Genomic DNA, 22,778 nt, shown 5'->3' on the forward strand with positions numbered 1-22,778 from the left:
TTAGGAGGAACGGAACACAGAAGGGAAAAAACCCAACATACATATATATATATATATATTTATGTTGTAATAAGCATGTTCCAATCCATGAGTTTACCCTTGTTGGCTACAGTGGGAATTGCAAACAGTCAGAATTGGGCTCTTTGTTCCCAGCTAAGTACTTGTTTAGAAAATAGCAGAGTGGAAAAATTATTCAAGAAGTAACAGCACTACTTTTAGCATTCCATCAGAGCAGCCAATGACTTAGAAACACATTTTTGCCGTACTCTGTTTTCTCTCTTCCTTCTCCCCAACCCGTGACCAGGAATAGGGTTTGACATTGATTTTGAATGGGAAGGGTTCTCAGGCAGTAGAAGCAGCCTCCCGCCTCCCTTTCTCTTGTCACTGGTAAGGCTGATTGATTGGGAAAAAAGTTTCTACCAATTTCTTCAGGAGTGGGAAAAGACAGGCATTATTTGTAAGCTGGGATTAATTTTTTTAGGCTCCCCATTATTTTTATGAGCTCCTTAAAACCCCCAACAAACCAATAAACCAAATAAATGGAAAGCATTTTGTTTGACTGCAAGAACACTGATTCACTAAACAATTTTAAAATGAAAAATTTCAAATCAAAATACGGACATTTCATTTTAAAATCTTTGTAAGAGCATTTCAGATTTTTTTCTTCCTAAGTGACAACAGCAGTGAGTTAAAATTCAAGGAAATGTAGGGAAAGTTTCATCCAATGCTAAATATGAGCAATTGGGCCAATGTGGTAAACCTGATTTCTACACACTCCTGCTGACATTAAGTCCTCCACAGCAGTGGTCCAGAAACCAACAAACCCAGCCACCCCTTTTGCAGCACAAAAGTACTCCAAGGAGTGACATTTTCAAAGAGAAAAAACCTGAGGGTTTGTAAAGCACACACACGCTCATGCACAAACACAAGAACCATGCAAAAGGTGCTCAGCAGAGGAGGACCTTTACCCACAACACTTAACATCTACTACCATTTCCAAATCTGCCCAGGAATGCTTTACCTTGGTATTTCCAATTGTAATGAGCTAGCTCATGGTGTTTTATCTTTCCTTCATATTCCCTCCCCGGCTTTCTTTGATGCCAAATACTTATTTTCAGCAGTCTTTCTGGAGTTGTCTCATGATTTTATTAGCAGTCTCTCTTATATACTGTATCTACAGAGAATGCAATGCATCAGTACTTCTAGGTACAATGTTAGGTATTCCTCTGCTTTATCTAGAGATGCTAGCTGACTAATATATAATGCTTTTTGGTAATTCTCAAAGAGAGAGGAATGTTTGTAAGTGTTAGTTAGAAAGATTGACCTTAATCCTTTATATTTCTTTCTCTCTAAACAAACAGATCTCACAGGAGAATACACACAGACATTTAACTTACCATTACTGAAGCTATCTTTTGACTTCCTCAGTATCATTAATATTTAAGCAGAAAAAACAGAACAAACAATTATCCTAATGACACCACACCAGAACTAACAAAGTAATTTTTAAAAAGTCATCCAGAAGAAGTGAGAAGGTCGACCAGAAAACGCGAGTCAGGAATAGCTGTGCTCCGATGAGGAGGGGAAGGTTATGTTGCTGTGATATGAGTAGTGCACAGCTGTTACTCTAGTAATAATTCATCATATTAATATTTAAATGAGAGGAGGAGGAGGGCACAAGATTGTGTGTGACTCAACAGTCCCTCCCTGTCCTTAAGCAGAAAAATAGGGCACCAATACAGAAAGAGCATTAGGAGCTACAGAGTGGGAAGGTTTGTTTTCATTACCTCATGAATAAAAGTGGGCAAACTGGTCCCCGAAGAAGTCTAGAAATTATCCTGGGTTTACTACTGAAAGTTAAATTTTGTTTCTACTCTCAGAAGAAGACATTACCTAATGAATAAATTGATCTGGCAACCAGTGCTCTAGGTCTGGACGTGGTGTTTCTTGGATTTCAGTAGATTTCCAGCAAGCTTCTATGCTTCCTGGAAAGAGCTGCCCGCAGGACCCTCGCTTGGCACTTCCTCGCCAATTGCTGAACCGCTGCTGTACTTTGCCATTTATCTACAGACATGTTGATAAAAACCATTTCTTCAGTCAGGGCTTACTTACTTCCAGGCTTGTTCCATCATCCTGGCCCATCGGGGTCTCTGGCACGGGCAGGCTCAGGAGACCTGTGGCACCTGAGGAGGAGCAGGAGTGGCTGCCTGCCCGAGGGGGTGTTGCGAGGAGCAGAGCCTCAGCCCCAGGGAGCCTGGGGGAGCTTCAGGAGGCAGAGCAGCAACACCCAGCAACAGCAGGCTCAGCACAAGGTGGAGGGCTGGAGGAAAAAGCTGATGCAGGCATAACCCAGACAGATGTGGGTGGCATCTCTGGCAGGAGAGGCAGCCTGACCACGCTTGGTTGCATATAGGGTTGCACAACTTTATCCAACAATTCAATATAAACACACCTCTCACATGCTAGTTTTGAGGGTTGGGTTTTTCTTTTTAATTCTGTACAAGTCCTCCCTGTTAGCAGAAAGAGTGTTTCTATGACACCCCCAGCTGAGCATCGCCTTGTTGGCTATATAAATCTATAAAGTTAATGAGCACCCGTTTAACCAGAAATACAGACAGAGACTCCAGAAACGGCCATGAGGCTAAATAACAAATAGTTTGTAACAGAACAAATCCACAGAGAAGCATTCAGCATAGTGCCCAGCATGAAAATAGAAGGGACACAAAGTACAACCGTTAAGAGATGCTAGACTCATGCAGTAGCATCAGTTCTAAGCACACCAAGGTAAATTCTTCATCAGAAATTTTTCTATTTTCTCCTAGTCAGGAAGAGACATTTCCCTCCTTCATTTAATTAGCCTAATCCTTCAAGATCAAGTTTGCAAACAGCATGAGTTAATGTTGATATTATTTTTAGCTGACTGATACAGAGGTTTTATCTGTTGCATCCTGTACAACAGGATTTGTGTTATTAATACATTGCAGAAAACACCACTCATCAGATCTCCATATGCGTTGTCAGTGTCCCAGTAGAGTGACCATTTAAAACTGGTCTTCATAACTTGCAACAAACATTTGTGCATAAAGCAGAATCAGATCCCTGGGCACATTGACAAAACGGGGAATATTGATCAAGACTGCTCATGAGTAGATGGCAGGGGTGTGCAAGAGGATGATCTCCTCTCTGTGTTAGTAATTACGCTAATGCAGGAGAGGTTGGGCTCCTCCTTGGATTTTGGGAGTGCTGGAAGAACAGACCTGCCACACTGGCTTTAAACCCCAGCAGAGCCCTCCCCTCCAGCTCCACTGCCATGCTGCCTCATGGGTAGGACGGATCCATGAGGCTGGAATTAGCCACCTACCCCTTAGCACTCCCAGCTGGGAATCACATGTTCCCAATCACGTGGGGAGCAGAAGCCATCCTCCAGTTCCTTGAGCTTCTGTGTCAGCCTCTAGTGACAGCTCCAGCCCCAACAAGTATCATGTAATTACTGTGAGGTTGAAGACCATTTGCACTCCCAAAGCTGCTCCCTCACTAGTATCTCAGCTATCGGAGGGCTCAGTCTTCAACCAGCTTGGATGGTGAGTTGTGTCACTGGCCACAGAAGAGTTGAGGAAAAATACTGGAAGAAGCAGAAGAGTCCCTGAAGTAACAAATCTCTCTTTCTGCATGAAGGGGTTGGGTCTGGTCCGCTGGAATGCAAAATATTTGCTGCTCTCTCTACTAGTAGTACCAAACATGATTTAAGATAAGTCAAACTCACTCCCTTCCTCCTTGTACATCCTCCTCCACACTACATGCACACATATTATTTCAGAACAAAAATCCTCCTTGTGCAAACAGTTGTCCATATTTCAAAGCATTCATACACAATTGCTAAAAGAATCTGCAGAGCAGCCTCCAGTTTTCCATTGGTAGCCTGAAAAGGTTAGCAAGCCAAAGAGGTCTCACTACTATTCCCTCCTCCTTTTTAGTCTGCATTTTAAAAAGCAACTGTATGAAGCATAGTAATATACTTTAACAAGGAGAGAAAGCTAATTTTAAATCAGAAGAAAAACTGTGGACAAAAGTTTAAAAGTCTTTGCAACCACTGAATTGTTAATTGAAAGTGAATGTGTGATAGAAAATAAACATTTTCAGGTAGAGATTGGGTCAACTGACAGATTTGCTAGCTTCTTTAGAATACCCCATTGCAACAGCTTTTATACTGTCTTTATGGAAAACTGTCAATTTCCAGCTGGGCTTGGTGGCAACCAGATCAATGTACAAATTTTGAGGAGGCCCAGAAGCCCAGGCTTGGATTTGTTCTTCTTCCAGTGACAGAAGAAGTTGCTAGTTTAATCCAAATCCATGCTCGTGGTTCAGAAGAGGCTCCAGCTTCTCTGTCCAAGTACCTTTGCGGTCAAGGCTTTTTCAGGCTTTGTCCCGTGTCTGCCCAAATGCCACGCCATTCCAACGTATGCTCTTAGTTAAAAAGAAAGAGAGGGGAAAAAAAAAAAAAAGCAAATTCATCCAATTCTTTTGTTTCTAAAATACATTATTAACTGCCCAAGGAGGCTACCACTGATTTCTCAAGTGTCCTTGGGTGCACTTTGGTGCTGAAATTCCTTTTCTGGGGATTTGGGGGTAGCCTCCATTCACCTTGGAGAAGACATGTGCCAATTAGAGAAGGACTGAGTACAAAATTCAAAGATTGGTCAATGGCAGTCAGCTTCGTTACCTAGCGAGTCTCATTTCAAGAGAAGTAACCTAACTCCTAACTCAGGAGATACCACACCATTCATTTATTCATTTCTCTATAACCAAGCTTCAGGCCCGCACCACAGTCACCGAGCAACTCACGGACATAGAAGAGTTCACTGCCAGGCTGGCCGCTGCGCTTGCCCCAGGAACAAAGGGGTCAGTGTGAAGAGCCATGCTGTCACCAGAAACCCCAAATCCTCATCACATGCAAACTCTAATTTAATCAGCAGCACTAGGGTTTAAAGTTACGAGCACCAGATGCAGAGTGCTGGGCCCTGCCCCAGCACGGTCAAACACAGCCTGCGTCCATGCCCAACATTTCCTTAACCACATGGGCTCCATAGCTCAGTCTTTCTAGATGAAACCGGGCAGTCGTGCTTCCTGAAGGCCACACAAGTGGACAAACTCCCCTCTGGCTCTGCAAAGGCCACATGCCCCACTTGAGCTAACAAATGCTCTCAGAAGTGCTGTGTCTAACTTTGATTTTGAGTAACAGCAGCAAGGCTCACATAGTTGTTTATCAGTCAAAAAAAGAGGGGTAGGTTTTTTATAGTCTAAACTTTATGAAGTGATAAAGATCTATGAATCATCTAACATGCAGTTTATCTACAGACAAATAGGATTAAAAATAGAGCAAGTAGTTTCGTCTCTTTTTTTTTTTAAATTGGAACGGAAACAAAAAGAAAGCTGGCAGATGAGGAGAAAGAAGGCTGCTGAGGATGCTAAGCACAAGGCTATGGCTGAGGACTGCAACGAGAGCTTCCTCAATTATTGTATCATCTCCCTGATGAGAGGCCAGATCTTAGGTACTCTCAAGTGGCCCTTTTCTGTAATGAGGATCGCAGTATTTGGCCTATTCATATTTTTCATTTCTCTGCACTTGGTCCAGGAAATGGCAAGGCTTGGCATTTTACCACTGGAATCAATGCAAAGACTTCTGCCTTTTAAGTGCTTGGCTCTGCCTCAGAGTTTTTTAATCTTTCCTTTCCTAAATGTAACTGATTGACGGGAGTGTGCATCCCTGGGTCAGTTTTCAACTCATGATCCAAATAGCTCCTCTTACCTTGGAAGAAATCCCAACAGTTCCCAAAGAATTTTCCTTAGGACAGTCTGGAAACCCTCCTTGTCAATAAATAATTTCTACCAAGTGAAACACTGACAGAGCTACTCTGCTCAGCTAACTACACTGTGAAACATTAACCTCCTTCCCTGCCTCGTGGTGGCAGAGACCGTGTTTTGCTGCTTCGTGACCCATGAGTGACCTCGCTGTGGACTCTCGTATTTTCAGCACACCTCCCTGAGGTTCGAGATTGAGTTACGCAGCACTTACATTTAAAGAAGCAGATGGGGGAAAGCAACTGTCATTCCTTCCTTGTCTGTACTGGGCACTACATACAGTGAGAGGGGGCAGATGGTGCCAGCACCATCTCTTCCTCATCCAAGGATGCTCGGTTTCCCCAACAGCCTGGCAGCGGTGCTGCCTGACGCAAGGGGCCCTGCCTGCCATCACCTAGGGATCTTGCTGCTCCAGCACACTCAGAAGAGCTTTGGCTTCAGGGGCTGGGGAGGAAGAGGAGAAATACGCTGCCAAGGAAAGCGAGGGCAGATGCCCGCTGCAGAACCAGCTGGCTATGGGACCACAGAGGCCACCCCCTCTGTGACACAACATGTGTCCCTGACAGAGCTCCCTGGACACAGCCATGCCTAGCAGTCGGTAGCACAGTTGGGCAGCACCAGCAAGTCCAGTAGCACCACTGTCACCTCAGAGGTCTCTGAGGCTGAGTGACATGGGTGGCACGTACTTCAATGCCATGACATGTTCAGTTGTGTCTGCAGTGAGACAGGGCACAAATTTGTACCTATTGCTGCTGGGCAGGAACCGTGATGCTGGAGACACCAGGGCTGTTGCTCCACAGAGATCCAGGACCTTGTGATAAATTCCTGAGGGTTTCAGAGGGTGAGATGCTCTGGGATACCCCTCCTCACTCCAACAACCCCACCAGAGAGGGTTTGCCCAGGAGAAGGTCATGCATGATGCCAGAGCAGCACATGGGCAGGAGCCACCTCACCAGTATCCTAATTGACACCTATGCCTCTATCTCTTCCCTATCCACTCCTTCCAACCTCACCCCTCCACTGAGTAGTTTCTCTACACCCACACTTCTCCACACCCACAATTCTCTCTCTTCCACCTGCAATAATACGCAGCCTGGCTGTGCTGACAAGCCCATGCCACACTATTCACTTTTGCTAGCAAGCCCAGAAAAGGAAGCCTCGTTCAGACCCTTACTCTTGGGGTACAAACCAAGCAGAGGACCAGATCTCTCTGCCTCATCTCCAGAGGAGCTTTACACCTGGTGGCATTGCCCTGCACAGGTATCTATCTCAGGAGGGCTGCATGGCTTTGCCAAGCTCGCGCCAGCAGCCCAGAGGTATTTTGTAATTAGGATGCTTCACTCGAGCAAGAGAAGTTGTTAAAAGAGACAAGTATTGAAGAGTGTTTTGTGGAAAGGGCTGGGGCAGGAAAAATAAGCCAGTTTAATGTTCGCATAAAGAGCACTGATCCAGAAAAAAAAGGAAAATATTTTTCTTTTCATTGAAAAACAACCCAAAACAAACTCCACTTTTCCTTCAGTGCAAGTAGACCTCACAGCCTCCTGCAGAAAGGCTGTTGCAGCCCTTCGAGCTGGCCCAGACTTGACAGTACTGCACTAGGAGAAAGAAAAAAAGCCAAAGCCAACAAACAAAACCCCCACTCTTACTCAGAAGCCAGCCCTCTGCCTGCAACCTGCACACACTAGTCACAGCACAACCAGGACAGCCAAGGAGAGATTAGGTCAATTTATGGGAACAAGCTCGCACAGCTCAGAGTCCGCAGCTCCCTGGAGAGCCCCAAGCTTTCACCAGGGCTGGCCAGGTCTGGCACGAGCAGGTCCCTCTCTCCCTTGTGCCCTGACTTCTTTTTGGAGCTTGTGCCCCCAGGGGCCCTGGGCAGCTCCTAAGGGACGCAGGGAACAAAGTACACGCCATGTCCTGGCACAAGGTAACAAAGGGCCCTAAGCTGCACCGTGCTTCCAGGTGTGAGACTCAGATTTTGGGCATGCCTATTAAGAGGTGTCCAGTGCCAATCTGCAAGGCTCAGCAGAAGAAATCCAACGGAAAAGCCCTATGGCCCTTGGCTGTCTTAATGTCCAGTTAGCACTTCTACTTATGAGAGCTGCTACTGCCCGGCCAAGTACCTCAGTCTGGAGCACCCACCACAGGCAGATAATGCTGCAGATTTGGCACCTGGGCCTCAGCACTGCCACCTGCGTGGACTGCTCTGCCTGCTGGGTGCTGGCCACCTGGCGAGTCCTCAGCTTTTTACCAGCTCAGCACGAAGGAGTTGTCAGTGGAGCTATCTATGGAATACTGTCTTGGCTGACATCTCCTTCCAGAGCTTGTGGCTGAACTCTTGTTATTTTGCCTTCAGCACCAGCAGCTCTCATACTTTCAACAGAGATGCTAAAGCAGGCTGAGATATTGCTTGAGAAACCCAGCTCTCTGCTCTACCTGCTTTACCCGCTCAGCTTCCCTTACAGCCCTTTCTTGGCCCAGCTAAAGTCATTTCAGCAACTTGGACGGTAAAACATTTAGCCTTAAGGTCACAGCTGGGAGGAAGCTGTAACAGGGCAGCATAGACATGACCATCCTTATACAGTCCTACAAGTTCTCTGAAAATAGGTGGTTGCACATAAGAGATAATGTTAGTGCCTGCTGTACATGCCCAGTCTTGAGAGGTAAATCCATAAGGAGCAATTCGCCCTGCTGCATACTGAATTGACCCAAGAGGTTTGGATGTATATATTCAGAGGCTGGAAGTGTAACAGTCACAACAGCTACACCACCCCAAATGTGGAGATATTTCTGCCACATCTTCACTGTAGCTGGCTCAGTCTTGAGCCTGTAAATGAACAGTGCCTAAGGCTAGTGAAGAAGGTAGCAAAGCCTCTCTCAGGAGCTGAAACTATAGAACATACAACTGTTACAGGGAAGGGGAACAGGGGAAAGAGGAAAGGGAAAGAAGGAAGGGAAAGAATTCAACAAAGGTTGTATTGTGCATGAGGATCAAGCAGCTTAAAGTGCCATAAAATCCTGTATACAAATGTGCTTTCAGTAAAACAAAATAGCAGCTATTCTCAGGGAGACCGTAGCTACCCTCAGTGATTATTACAATAGCTAGAATGATGTGGAATTTTTTCCTTTTTGAACCTGATGCTATCACTAGTGGTATGTACCTGTATACTTACAGAATACTTTAGATCAGCATATCAAGTTCAAATGGAAACTGTTTAATACGTTTATACACCCAGGCTGGATAGGGCTTTGTTCAATAACCATTTCTCATGGTGAGATAAGGGACAGAACTGAATGCAGCCATTAACTGTCAATCAAAGCACACATTGGTTTATTCCTGGCTCTCCTTACCCCTGGCAAAGGATAAACAGTTTAGATAACCCTCAATTAAATCTCTCCAGGACCACCTAGTCACAGATTTGCTTTTGATATCCTACTTTTAAAACCATTTGTCCCCATCTACTGAGTTTACTACAGGTAGAGTTGGTGCAGCATTACACTTTTTTATTTTAATCCTTGCTTTTGCCAGAAGGTTAGTCAACATCTTGAGTCCTACCCCACTTGCTCAGACAAAATCTCACTGATCGCAAAGATGAATGGGGCTCATTTCCTCATTTTGTCCCTTGGGATAACAAACATACTTAATAATGCTCCTGGTTACATATGGCTCATATATACTGCTAGGGCCCTCCCGTGCTGCCTGTTCCGGAGCAGATTTCCTGTATCCCAGACAGCTTCCCATTTAAACAGGCACACACTTCCTTCCCACCATGCAGGTGGGACTGTACGTACCTACGATCCTGCCTTATTAAGCCCATATCTTCTGAGTGGGTCACAAGGGCACACTGGAAGCAAAGAGGTAGTGTTTAAGCTGTGAAACAGTTATTCTTTCATCAGGGCAGCAGTGAAACCAGCACTGCGCAGATCCACAGAGGAAACTCTGCCATAATAAGCTTAGATCAGAGTCCCAAGTAAGTGGAAACATGCCAGTTAATGACTTCCAGCTCCAGCATGGAGAGCACGCTGGAGGAGGACAAATGAAGCAGTGTCTGTCCTCAGCTTGGGAAGTCACAGAGCTCCTTTCTTCTAGATGCTCCATTTGTGTGTTTGGAGAGGGGGTGGCTTTAGGGATGGACACACACAATGACAATTAGAAACATGCCGCATACTTGGATCTCAAATCAAACAGGCTCCTCCCACGCTTTGTAGTATTAATAGTTGGCTCTTCATTTAACCTGTTACAGGACGGAGCTATTACATGACTTTGGACGGTGCACAGAGTCCTGAGACCGGTACTGCTTCTCCCTTGGGGCTGGGAAGGCAAGGAAGGGAGGCGGGGGATGGAGGCCCACCACCTGCACTTGGGTCCCTTCCTTCCTAATCACAAACTTCAGCCCAAGCACTTCCAAAAGTTACTGAACTTGTCATGGAATAAAGGGCACAGCCACAACCTCATCCTTCACAGGACACGGAGAAATCCTCCAGCACGCAGCCAAGGCATCCAACCAGGACTACAGGGCAGGGAAAGGGAAAGAAAACTGCATCTGTGACCTGCCAGTGGATTAACATTTAAATAAAGATCAAGCTCAGCGATATACAGCCCTTTCAAAATTAAAGCTTGATAGGAGCCCAGATACTACCCACACGGCAGGACCAGTAACTATCTGGGAACCAGCAACAGGCCCACAGCCAAAGAGAAGCAGGTCAAGAGTCTCTAAGGTTCAACCACTATAGTCAACACACACAACCAAAAGGGCCAAAAAGTCTGCAGGACCATACAGATAAGCAGCAGGACTGCTGCAGGCCATGCTACCGCTCCTTATCATCATCCCCACTAAAGAGGGTTGACTGTTCCCATGTTTCTCAGATGTCCACCTTAACCATTCATGGCTCCCATAGTCAGAGGGAAGTTTGGGACTGAAATCCCACGCCCCCACCCTTTTTGCCTTTAAAAGACCCAGCCATGCAATTCCCCTGGTCTTCAGCAGGCCCTCAGATTTGAATGTCCCCGGCAGGATCACGTCTGCTCTGTCCTACCTCTCTCCTCCACCACTCCTCCAGAGGCTGAGCAGCCTGTCCCATCACCCCCATCTCCTCAGCCAGGGCCACCCCCAAGGGCTGACAGTCAATGCATTACCAGGCAGCCAGGTAGTGTGCGCCACGAGGGATCACTGCCACACAGGGGACGAGGTTAGGGTGCCCTTGCTGGTGGAATGATCCAGCCAGACGCCAGCCAGAGGCCCCTCAGATAAAACCTCCAGGAGATAAGGCTGGAGAGGGAGAAGGATGAGAAGCAGAAGGACGTGCACTGCCTCTGCTCTTGCTGAGAGACACCTTTATGCTCCAGCACCCTGGGAACCGAAAAGAGTGTGTTCTGGGGCTGAACAAATCTGAAACTTTAACTTTCAGAAGTTTGTGCAAACAGTTCTGCCTGGTTCTTTTGCAGCATGCGAACCTCGCTTTGAGCACACGTTTCCAACCAAAACTCAAAGCAAAACTGCTGAAACCACAGGCTTTTACAGACTCTCTGCCCAAAATAACTACCTTACCACAGGTTTGCTCAAAATTCAAATCTCTCTTGCAGGCAGGGCACAGGGTTTCAGGTTGGTGAGGAAAACAGCAGCCATGGGCTCCAGGGAGAAGGAGTAAGGCAGAGAGAAAACAATCAAGTCAGGAGCCCAGCCCTCCTTGTCTGAGCAGCAGTCCGTACGCAGTGCAGCCAGCAGCTCTGCCCATCTATCGCTTGAACCATCAAACCTGTTCCTGAGCTGTCAGCATTTCTGAATGTAAATCCCTGTAAGTAACGATGAGGTTCTTTACCTTAATTACCACATCTGTTTGCTGCCCACTGGGAATAAGGACCATAAACCTTTTCAACACTTGCATGGGCACTTGACGAGCTTTCTGCTCCCCCTGCTTTGTGGCCACCCTGTGGGTTGAGCACCCCACAGTCTGCCCGTGCTCCAGCCATGACCTTGTGCCTTCCTGCTCTGTTGTAATCCAAGCTGGGAGCCTACTTCACTTACTCTTTTTAGCAGCCTGTTCTCCTTATCTGTTATAAACTCAGCAATGCTAAAAACACAGGACACAATAGCACTTGGATGGGACACCCCACGTCAGGAATAGCTCCCTGGCTCCCTGAGCAGGACTGCGGCTTGACAAACCTCCCTTGACAAACACCATTGCAAGCCTTGGGGAATGTGGGAACAACTTCTCCCTCCTGTATACTGGGTCTGCTGCTCTCCTCCCTGGATAAAAGGCCGTTCTGTGCCTCTCGGTCACCGTTCAGGGCTGCCAGAACAGCCAGAAGCTGCTCTGTGCTTCCCCCCCACCCCCCCATAAACCACAGACAGAAGAAAACCACAGAGGGAAGAAACGCCTTAAATCAGCATTGGAGATTTGGCTACTACACTTCAGTTCTCTCCTTTCTAACCAGGCAGATTTATAGCAGAGATAAGTATATGCTGAAACAGTTTGCTGAATCAGAATCAAAAGAGTACTCAGATTCTCCACTCAAAAGCTGCTTTGATACCTCAGTTACGCTATTCACTTAAGCAGTAGATGTAAATGAAATACATCTTTCCATGCTTTTGATGCTGATAATTCTGTAGGAAAGACTGTGTATCCCATCTCTAACAGAATTTGTTTTTCATCGGCAAGACCAACGCTGCTGGGTGGCACAAACAGGCGGTCACCTTGTCAGAAGTGACACTAACAGTCGACGGGCTTTGCTCCCCAGCAGTCAGGCTGCTAAAGGCAGTTTGGCAACTACCTGCTCTTCAAAGTACTCTTAAATCTCTGGTCTGAAGACACAGTCTAGACTAAAAAAAGCTTTGACATAACAGCCCTGTCTCTAACACCACATTTTCCTCAATGCAGTAAAAATCATAAACTTTCCTAGTAAGAGTACTTTTGCTGGCAGAGCATCTCCCAGTTCAGTAAGTAAAATAATAACCTAAACAAGAAAAAAATCATGTTGATTTAATTATACACCTACAATGGGATTTTAATGATACAGAAATGGCATAGCAGAAATCTTTTCTTTAACCAGCGTTTCCTTATTATCATAAGCCTCTAATGTAGACCTGGCCTTAGGGACTTATGGGACAAATTTAAGCCCTAAGTCACTTTATGCTGGAAAAATCTGTAACCGTTATCCTTTGCAGATGCAGAAGCCAGTGCACTCTGCTACACAAAGCAAAATCATTTGCTTTGTTTGGTTTGGTTTTTTTTTTAAAAGGCTACTGTTTACTTGATTTTAATTTTTCCCCTTACAACAGAGAACAACCCTAAAGAGTTTTGCAGACAGCTTTTCAAAATAAACATGCAAGGTCACGCTGCTGTGAGGAGGAGGGAAAGAACAAGCTCTGCTTCGCAGAGCCAGGAAATGAGTTCCGGGGGAGCAGGAAGCCCCGCAGCGAGGGTGGCAGGTCCCCGGGAGCACCCGAGACAGGGCCGGCTGCTCCTAGCCCCGCGGTCACTCAATCAGCGCAACATCATGTCCCGTCACACCAACAGCTTCAAAGCCAGGTGTTGCGGTTCATTTCTGAAAAGCTTTTATTGAGGAAAAAAACCCCAAAACAAACCAAAGTGAGGTTTACGTTTGAAGTTACTTACACATGGCTTTATGTTTTAAAAATCATCACAGGAACAACAGTACTGTAGGATATGACCCACTTGGTTACACATATAATTCAGTGTATGCAATCCAACATTGTGCTGTATATCTATTTTTTATATATGTGTGAGCTGAAACCCTACATTAATTTCTATAGTTAATGACAAAGAGGTTAGGGAAGGCCAGCAAAAGCAGCCTCCATTCGGGTAAATGCTCGTCTGAGTTTCAACACCAGCCACATAGGAAGTTTGCAAAGTAGGCCTAGAGGAGTAATTAGAAGAGGTTGACCTCAGTGTTAAAACATCCTTCCTTGCATTTTCTCCTTGAAGGGCAGATGATTGCATGCAATCAAGTTGGAGCAATTAAAAAAAATTACCATTCCAGCGGCTGAAAAGTACCACCCTGATCAGTTTAAACTCCCTGCAGCAGGTGACTGGAGGTGTCCTGTCTGATTATGCAGTGGGAACACAAGCAACGCCAGTTCGTGTGTCCTTGCCGAGGGAGACAACGCTTCTCTACCAGCGCAGGTGTTCGCCCGCGATGGTCTGGCCTGTGGCATAGGTTCTTCGAGGGGTCCCTTATGGCGTCAGATACGGGACTTCCCAAATCAGACAGGGAGGGGTTGGATTTCTGCTCTCCCCTTGGCCGTGCTTTGGCAGCAGTGAATTTGGCAGCAGTGCCAAAGCACGGAGGGACATGCTGTGCTGCAAGGCGGTGGGATTGCTGGGCGCTGGATCAGCTAAGGAGCAAAATCACCATTCCCAGCTCCAACACCATGCAGCAGTTTGGGTCTGTTTCTGGGGAAAGCATCATTTTGCACAGGGCAGAGCCCTTCCCAGGGCAGAGCAGCAGCAGCCTGGGGGTGCTGTGCGGGAAGTGGGGATGTCTTTCTCTTACATAGACTACTACAGCTGTATTAAAACCAGTGAGCAGTTCACTCCAGCTAAGTTCCACCCAAAGTAACCAAATATCATCCTGCCCTGCTCATGTTTGTTTTGCTTCAGCCTCCTGCTTTTCTCCCTTGTTCTGACAAGGAAAGGCCGGGGCGAAAAGAGAGAAAACATGTTTTCTGCCTTCTTTTGAACAACAGAGGATTCTGCAATACACTGACATGTGAGGCAGCAAATACCAGGAAGGGCCGGAACAGCGTGAAACCCTGAAAGCTGGCAAGAACTTTACCATTGACTCTATTAGTGCTGTATGGGTAAAGCCAGGGACTGCTTATGCAATAGTGGCTATTTTATGTCTGAATGAGGGGTTTAATTAACATTGATCATGCCGGCCACAGCGATTTTTTTTTTCTATTTAATCAACTAAAAAAATCATCCCTTCCCAAACTGTTACAGTCTATCAGAATAAACACCCATTTGGAGTCTATACGTAGCTTTAGAAACAGGGGGAGGAAGTCATTTCCCTTGACATTTCCTCTACATAACCTTAATACAACGTAATAAACAATTCCGCTATGCTACTACCATTGTTACTAAATCTAGCATTGAGACGCTGCTTTTCTAAGGAAAAATTCAGGCATGAATTTTCAAGTCGTATCATCACTCAACAGCTTTCCCACCACAATACCGAGCCCTTTCCTAGACAGAAGGGCTAATGAGTCCCTTCAGATAATGGCACCAGTTTTGGCTCATTTCCACAGAAATAGAAAAGTCAGTGGCAGGGCCAAGTGGGTAAGAAAGTCTCCACATTGCAAAAAGCTGAGCAATCCTGTGAGACGCTGAGCTGCTCTGGGTAGGGGCTGAGGGCACGCAGCCCTGGGCAGAAAGGCTTCAGCATCCTGCAGGATCAAGCTGTTACTACTGAATTCCTCTCTTTTGCAATCTGTCAGGGAACAGCTGTGCCAATGTGGAAAAAATCCCGGAAAGTTATTGAAACATTCTTACTATTAAAGACCTCATGTTTCCACTGCAAACGGATAAAACTCCCAGTGAGATTTCTGGTGTCTTTTAAGGTCAGTGTTTGCGGCATTACAAAATATCAGGCGGTTTGTGATGCTGTACTCACGGATTTTGGGAACATTTTTAAGACTAGAAAAAAATTGCAACTCGCTTGTTGTGATTTACACCACTGCTTGCCCGTAAGCATACATAACACTAATTTACTGTCCTTTCTGCCACTTCTCAGTACTGATCTGACCTCTGTTTCCTTGTGTGCTTCCCTTCTGACTTTGCCCCAGTTTGATCTAGTGACTGGGGCTATTTTAAAAGAGTCTTCCATTGCCGGCATTTGAAATCCCTAATGAAAGGGACTGCAGTGACGTGCTATGGGACTGCACAGCACTCTGCTACCTTTGGCTGTAAGGATATTCTGTTCCTGTTGTTCAAACTGGCAATCCCAAAAGGAAGGGTTTAAAGAGAGGCGTCACAGCAGCCACTCTCATCTTCCTTCATCTACATCAGTATCCCCTCCAAGGTGGGGGGAAAGATTGCAGACAGCAGAATTAGCCGTGCTGTCTGTCTCTGAACTGCGTTGCTTCATTTTTTCCATAATCACTAGTATATAATATCCCTCTTGGGAAAAAAAACAAAACCTTTTACGAACAGAACTGAGGATCACTTCAAACTGAGAGGGTTTTTCCCCTTTTTCATCACTCTAGAAATGCACTCTGGATCGACAGATTTTAATATCTCTCTGGCGAGGAGAGATCAGACACTAAATGGCATTCCATGCAAGTGAGAACTCATTACTGCGAAGCTGTTGTTTCTTGCCCAGCCAGTTAATTGAAGCCTATAAAATTTCCATTGTTCAAACCTGGAGTATCTCACAGGGTATGCCTGGACAAGGCAAATCCCAAACCCTCATTCACTGGACTGATACATGGGTTCCCAAACATGCACAGGATGGAAAAGTAACCCAAGACTGTGCCACCTGAGCAGGTTCTGTCCAGGGATCTCCAGCAGAGATTTTAATCCCATCTGTGGAAGTAAAGACACTGAGAGGTGAAGTCACTTGCCTTGAGGCATGCAACAATTTAGTTGCAGAGCTGGAAATAAAACTGAGGAATATGAACATGCTGGACCATGCTATAATCAGCAGATGATATTGCTTCCAAGTTCTAATTAAAGAGCTGTCATTACACAAAAAGCATTTGTAGTTTGCAGTAAAACTGATAAAGCTCAATAGTCTGGAGTACTGGAGGGAAGGCATATGTTTTTTAAATCTCCCAGAGATGATAATATACTCTTCTTTTTCAGTCTGCCTCAGCCCCTGTAGCTAGCTGATCCCAGCTATGAGGTCTCTCTCTGCTCTAACAAACCCAGGATCCTGCCAGTCCAAATTAAGTAATGCTTAAAATATATAGTCTACATTACAATTTCCTACCTGAGACTGTTTGTGTGAAAGGAACTGCACTGTAGCACTCATGAAATAGAACAACCAGTGGGAAAAATAATAAGTCTGGGAGAAAACAGAAGCAGCTGATATGCTGCAGCCATCATTAAAACAGCTGGCAATGTTTAAATGCATGAAAATAGGTGGTAATCCAAATATAAATAAACCCATTTGATGTCTTGGGCATGCAAGTGCACACACAGGCACACATGAATACACACATTTCTCTGCAAAGGGAGCTCCCGCTTCCAGCTAACGCCATGCCTAGCACGACTCCAGCAGCCGCTTGGCATTGGATCCAGCCCCAGTGCTAAGGGTTTGATTGCCTTAGCACTGGAGCAGCTGCTGGATTGACATCCCCAGCTCTGGAAGCCAGGTTGGGGCTCAGTGCCGCTGCTCCTGCTTCTGCTGGGGGCTGCCTCGTGGGGGCTATGGGCACCACAGGGCCAGTGGCACCATGGGGCGGTGGCAGGGCTCTGCTGCAGCTGGGCACCAACGCGTGCGCAGGCAGGGTGTTTGGGTTGGGGGGAAGGTGTGCCCAGGGTTGCTCAATGCCAATGCCTCCGGCTGAGTGAGGAGCAACAGAAACTGTCTCTCTAGAGTCCTGTCCAGCCCTGCTCCTTCAGACAGACAGCAGCTCAACACAGACCATTGTGAAAGAGGAAAGGATGGGGCACGTGTACTTCTCCATGTTTCCCACAAAAATGAAATACCTCAAAGATTTTCTTACGTTCCAATGATCACTTGGGTTTCTCACCTGGTAGGCACAGATTGCTGTGAATATCAGGGGTGCAATCACTGCTGGGAGCACAAAGAAGCTTCACGTGCAGCCAAAGACCAGATGAGTTTGTGTGAACTGCGTCAAGCTACAAGTGACTGAGAGCTGGTGTGTCCCATAGCTTCCAGTATCTGGTTTGCTAAGGGAAAAAAAAAAAAAAAATCAAAATGAGGCCTTCAACTGAGCTTGTTTTCCGGTCTCTTTCCCCCATGTGCCCTGGGATCCCAGGCATTGCCTTCCCGTCACAAAAGCCTGCCATGGCACCTGAGCACAGCACTGGGCTCAGACCCAAGCCACGACCCAAGGTGAGGACTGCTCCCTGCAAGGCTGTTTGCATGCTGCTATTGTGGGCCCTGAGGAGAGCCTAAGGAGGCTGGTCCTTTATTTCTGTCGCTCTCACCCTATGAATGTTCATGCTTGCTTCTGTTTCCCCCACACAACCACGTCTGGAGGCCAAATGCACAGACCCTTCAGTTCTTGAAGCAGCAGTGGCTTTCAGTGAGAGGAAGGGTACCTCAGCTGGGGGAAAGTGCCTGATGAAACTTCAAGATGGAACATTTTTACACCTCAAAAAGCAGCCAGGCCACTAAGCCAGATGATAAGCAGAGCTGGCGTGCATGGCTGGAGACAAGGCCGGGTGCTCTGAGGAGGGGAGAGGGCTCGGGGAAAGCTTGCTAGGCAACTGCGAGTGCCCAAACGTGTGGGCAATGTCTATGGCCATGCGCAGGGAGAGAGGCAGTGGCAGGCCCAGCTGGACGGGGAGAAAACGCTCTCTGTAGGAACCCACTGCTTCCTGAGAAAAGTTTCCACTGGGGACGACCAGGCCCATCATAACTTGCAACTGCTAAATCCATTCCCTTGGCAAGGAGGGATGCCAACCAAGATCCATCCTCCTCATGTCCTCAGCCTGAAAGCATGGGGCCCTCACGCCATGCTGCTCCCGGGAGCTCCCCTCCCTGCCCAGCCTGGAGAGATCCTGCCTGCCCGCCGGGAGCAGGAGCGGAGCGTGCTTTCTGTCCTGCGCAGGGAGGCTGGAGACCAGATACCAGACCTGCCCCTTCTGGTTGCTGAACAGGCTGTACTGCAGAGGAGCTAGAGACCATTTTGTTGATAACTCACTCTTTCTTGCCTTCTGATTCATGGCCAATGTCTCACCTGGAGCAGGAGCTTGCCACCGACAGCCAGCACGGCACCGGCCAGTGCCCGGGAGGGGGCACAGAAAGCCCCAGGTTTCCCTGGCTGCTCCTGGGGATGTCTGCCCAGCCACTGCAGGAGTTGTACGGGGTTGAATGGACCAGGCCCTGGCAGCATGGAGAGGAGAGCTGGGAACCCTCCTGCCGCCTTCTCAAACTGAGTCATCTCCACAGGGGCGTTGCTTTTTTTAATGGTATAAAAATGAAAAATAGAAAATGCGAACCAGCAGCGCTACATTCTGTGGCACTGGTAACCAGGGCTGCCAAATTCTCCCTCTGCAGACGGCTGTCAGAAAACGTCTGCAGTTGCAGTCTAGAGCCTGGCAAGGTCTCAGCTGCAGAGAAGCCAGCCCCTGTCCTCTACCTCTATTTTTTCCTTATTTGATCAAGTTTGACAAAGGCTGTGCCAGAAGCAGGTTTTAACAGTGACTCAAGCACACGTCAGCTCTACAGAGGCGCAGCACAGGCGTGTAGGCACCGGGGCAGCAACCAGGTCAAAACCAGCAAGCCCCACATCACTGCAAGCACGGTTACTCACAGCTGAATTCCTTCTACCTCCACCTTGGGATTTTGTTACGGGCACTTCTGGAGCACGAAAAAAGATATCTTAGAAGGATTTCTCCAAAAGCAAAAACTCATACTGGGCTAAAGGTTCAGCCAGTGTTTCAGCGGAGCTCTACCAACGTTTACCACAAAAAGAGACAGAGAAAGGTGAAATGCCTTGAAAAAACACAACCAGAATTATCTGTAAGGTGCTCTGTGATCAAGGTGGTGTGCTAAGAACAAGGCGCATCAAAGTCTCTAGGAGATAAAGGGGAGGGAAAAAAACCCCAACCAAAAAAAGAAACCAAACCCAGGTGCAGTCGAGGTCTTCAGCTCAGAATTTCAGAAATATTCAGAAAGAGCAGATGAGACAAAGGCTTGTGTAATTGCTCTTTAGACAGCAAATCGGGGCAGGTTTCGGGAACTGTGAAAGAAAAGCCAATTCTGCTGCAGTGCTTGTGAGGCGAGGCACGGGGTCTTTGCCCTCTGGGGCAGTTGGCTCCTGTGACTTTACTCTATTCACAGAAGCTGGAGGCAGCCAGTTGGTGGGTCAGAGTATTCTCTGGAAAGCAGCAATGTACTTGCCACTGTGCCTTGCAAGGCACGGGCCATTAGTGCATCATTATGAGCAACAGAGTTGAGTTACATAAGTATCTATTCCCAATTACATCTAGCATAGTGGCTACTCGATCAGATTTCTTGGTCAGAAATCATCTTTGAACTGCTAGTTCCAGGGCTTTTTCTTTTTATGTTGATCAAACACATGTATATGGTGGGGGCGCAGCCATTGGATTTCTCACAGACTCTGTTGTGGACCTCTCAGCTGTGTCACTGCCTGCTGCAGCTGCCGGGAAGGTAGAACAAACCCTTGTACTTTCATTACACGCAAGAGTAGCACTCTACACGCATACCTGCGAACAAGTCGAGGCTGCCTGTAGGGAAGTTCGTGCTTGGCAAAGAGAATTACAAATTTGATTCTAGCAGCACTAACCAGTTTGCCTTAATCAGACGAGGGGGTCACCAAAATTACCAAAGGATTTAAAAAGATTGGTTCCTGGCCTATACCCTAACCAGAATTCTTCCGGGTATGTTGTTGAGATGTGTTTCAGTCCTGACGGGGTGAAAACCAGGTACTGTATTCACATTGGCAAGCCATGCACCATGCATGGGGGACACAGAGAGACACTGTCCTCCCGCTCCTGCCTTCCCAACCGCAGCTCACTTGGGGCAAGACAGGACTGCAAGGACCTCTAACATCTTGCATGCCTTCTGCATGACCAAAAGCAGAACGTCTACACAGTCTGTGCTCCAAAAAAGGCACTCAGAAAAGAAAGAACTTTTTTCTCTGCCCACTCAGAAATAAAGAGATCAAGCGAGAAATCCTGACTCAAGTAAAATGAGCAGGACTTTGCTACTGATTTCAACAGGCCCAGCTTTTCACCCCGAGAGTCTGCTCTGCTGTTAAGTAAGGAGATAAGCTGCCAGCAGCAACAGTCTGGCCTCGGAAATCTGGAGGGGTTTGTTGGCTGATTGCAGAAGCAGCAAAAGCACAGCTCAGCCACAGTGCAGATGTAACTTGCATGCCTCCCGCTTTCAGAAAAGCTGAGGGCTCCGTGTTGTTTATTGTGCAATAGGAAGACATTAATAATGATGCTTGATGATGTTTAAGAACAGAGATAAAATTCTCTATTATCATGGATTATCAGTTTGTCAAAGGGGATGCTGGCAGACAGAAGCTTTACTGGGATGAGGTTTGCATTTCAATGAGCAATCTGCACAGAGAGCTTTCAGCTCCTCCGCGCATCAGATCCAGGCAGAAGCAGATCCGTGCTGGAGTGTCCTTCCAAGATGCCCTGCAGTGCTCAGAACGGTCTGACTCCAGCCAGGTCACAGTCAAGGCTGTCAAGGCTAGAAATTATAGACGGCCTTAACTGTAGAAGATCCTGCGCTGCAGGGTGAGTAATTGGGGGTTTAGAAAAGCACGCTGAAAACAAGCATATTTCCTGCCATTTATAAAATGCCGCAAAAGTACAAACGGGAAGCACTGGCCTAACGCTTAACCATCACCGTTCCCTCAGACCTGAGGTGCTCAGATGCTCTCATGAAGAAAATGGTAGGAGCACTCAATCCAGCCACCTTGAAAAGACTTGAGGGACTTTGCTGCGAGCTGGAGCCAACCCCAAGCACCCAGGTAAAGACAAAGAGAGTAAACATGTAGGCGAGCAGTGTCTCACCTCATGGGGCCTGTGCTGAGGCCCACACAGACAAACCCTGCTGCAAGCATGCTGCTGGTTGTCTAAACCGGTGGCGACGACAAGGGAACCAAGAGTGGCTGTTCCGTTGCTCCCAACCTCTCCCCAGCACCACCCTCCTCCTCCCATCACGCTGCTCTACCCTACAGCCAGCCTACGAGGCAGACTAGGCTTGTCTAGCAGATTGAGGAAGGTGCCTAACGAAGGCTCTTCTTTTAGCAGTAATTTCTTTGCTGTTCATTAGACTTGCACAGTGCCTGGGAGCAGAATACTCTGAATTAGGTGCCTTTCAAGAGGCAGTAGTACCAGTACAAAACTTTGCACAGATCTGAACTTAAAACCAATGCTCAGCATGAAAAAGAGGTTATCACCCTTCACATTTTCAAGTTGCTTTTAAAAACATACTTAGGTTTCCCTGAAATATTGTGCATCAAGCAGCTGTCTCTTTGCCAAGCTACCAAGTATCTTGAGGCTCACAATGGAGTCTCGAGCTGATAAAGCTGCCTGTGCATGTGGTTGAGGAGGCTCTGGGAGATGAAAGGCAAGCCACTTCCCTGCTTTGGGCCGTATTTCTACCATCCACAAGACTCGCACAAAAGACAATGTTGGCTGCATAAATTCTAATGGCCCGGAGGGGCTCAGTGCAGGAGGCTGCTGACAGCAAAATCAAATTCTTCTTGTATACAACACCAACCCTCTGCCATACTTTAAAACAGACCTGAAAATGCCAGCAGCCACACTGATTCACAGTCACAAGACAAAACACCGGCTGCTCTCTGTTTGCTCTCCAGGATGTAGCCACCAGACTGCACATGAAGGGAGCATCTGCTGTGTGTGCAGGGAGTGCCATCGGCTCGGGCACATGCACACACACACACACACACACACTCCTCACGTGCACACATGCTCACCAGCTACAGCCTTACACTGTAAACACAAGCTGCTGCTCAAGTGCAACGCTTGGCTGAGCTCCCTTCCACCTCTACAGCACTCGACTGGTTCGGAAACAAGCAGGTTGCTGGGATAAAAGCAACCAGGCAGTACCCCTCCTGCTGCAGACCTGCTCCCACAGGTTTCATACCTGACATTTGCATAGTGCTCTTTCCCATAGGGCCCCTACATGTGATAAAGGCATGCGTGCAAGGAGGGAAGCACCATTATCCCCATTTCTCAGGTAAAGGAACACAATGCTT

At 47.0% G+C, this 22,778-nt stretch overlaps 1 protein-coding gene across 3 annotated transcripts in view; it reads right to left on the minus strand.

Moving 5' to 3' along the window:
* The window catches only part of MAPK6 (mitogen-activated protein kinase 6), a 72,438-nt gene that overhangs the window by 28,141 nt on the left and 21,519 nt on the right, over positions 1 to 22,778 (minus strand). The window contains exon 1 of one of the 3 annotated variants that reach the window (XM_054836289.1): positions 2,113 to 2,316. The exons of 1 other annotated variant lie outside the window; for it this stretch is intronic. The gene's annotated coding sequence lies outside the window, so the exon portion shown is untranslated. Of the gene's footprint in view, positions 1 to 1,397; positions 1,651 to 2,112; positions 2,317 to 22,778 lie in introns of those variants that run through there. One more of the 3 variants, XM_054836285.1, reaches the window with a different exon arrangement.

This window comes from Grus americana, chromosome 10 (assembly GCF_028858705.1).
Source record: "Grus americana isolate bGruAme1 chromosome 10, bGruAme1.mat, whole genome shotgun sequence".
NCBI lineage: Eukaryota > Metazoa > Chordata > Aves > Gruiformes > Gruidae > Grus > Grus americana.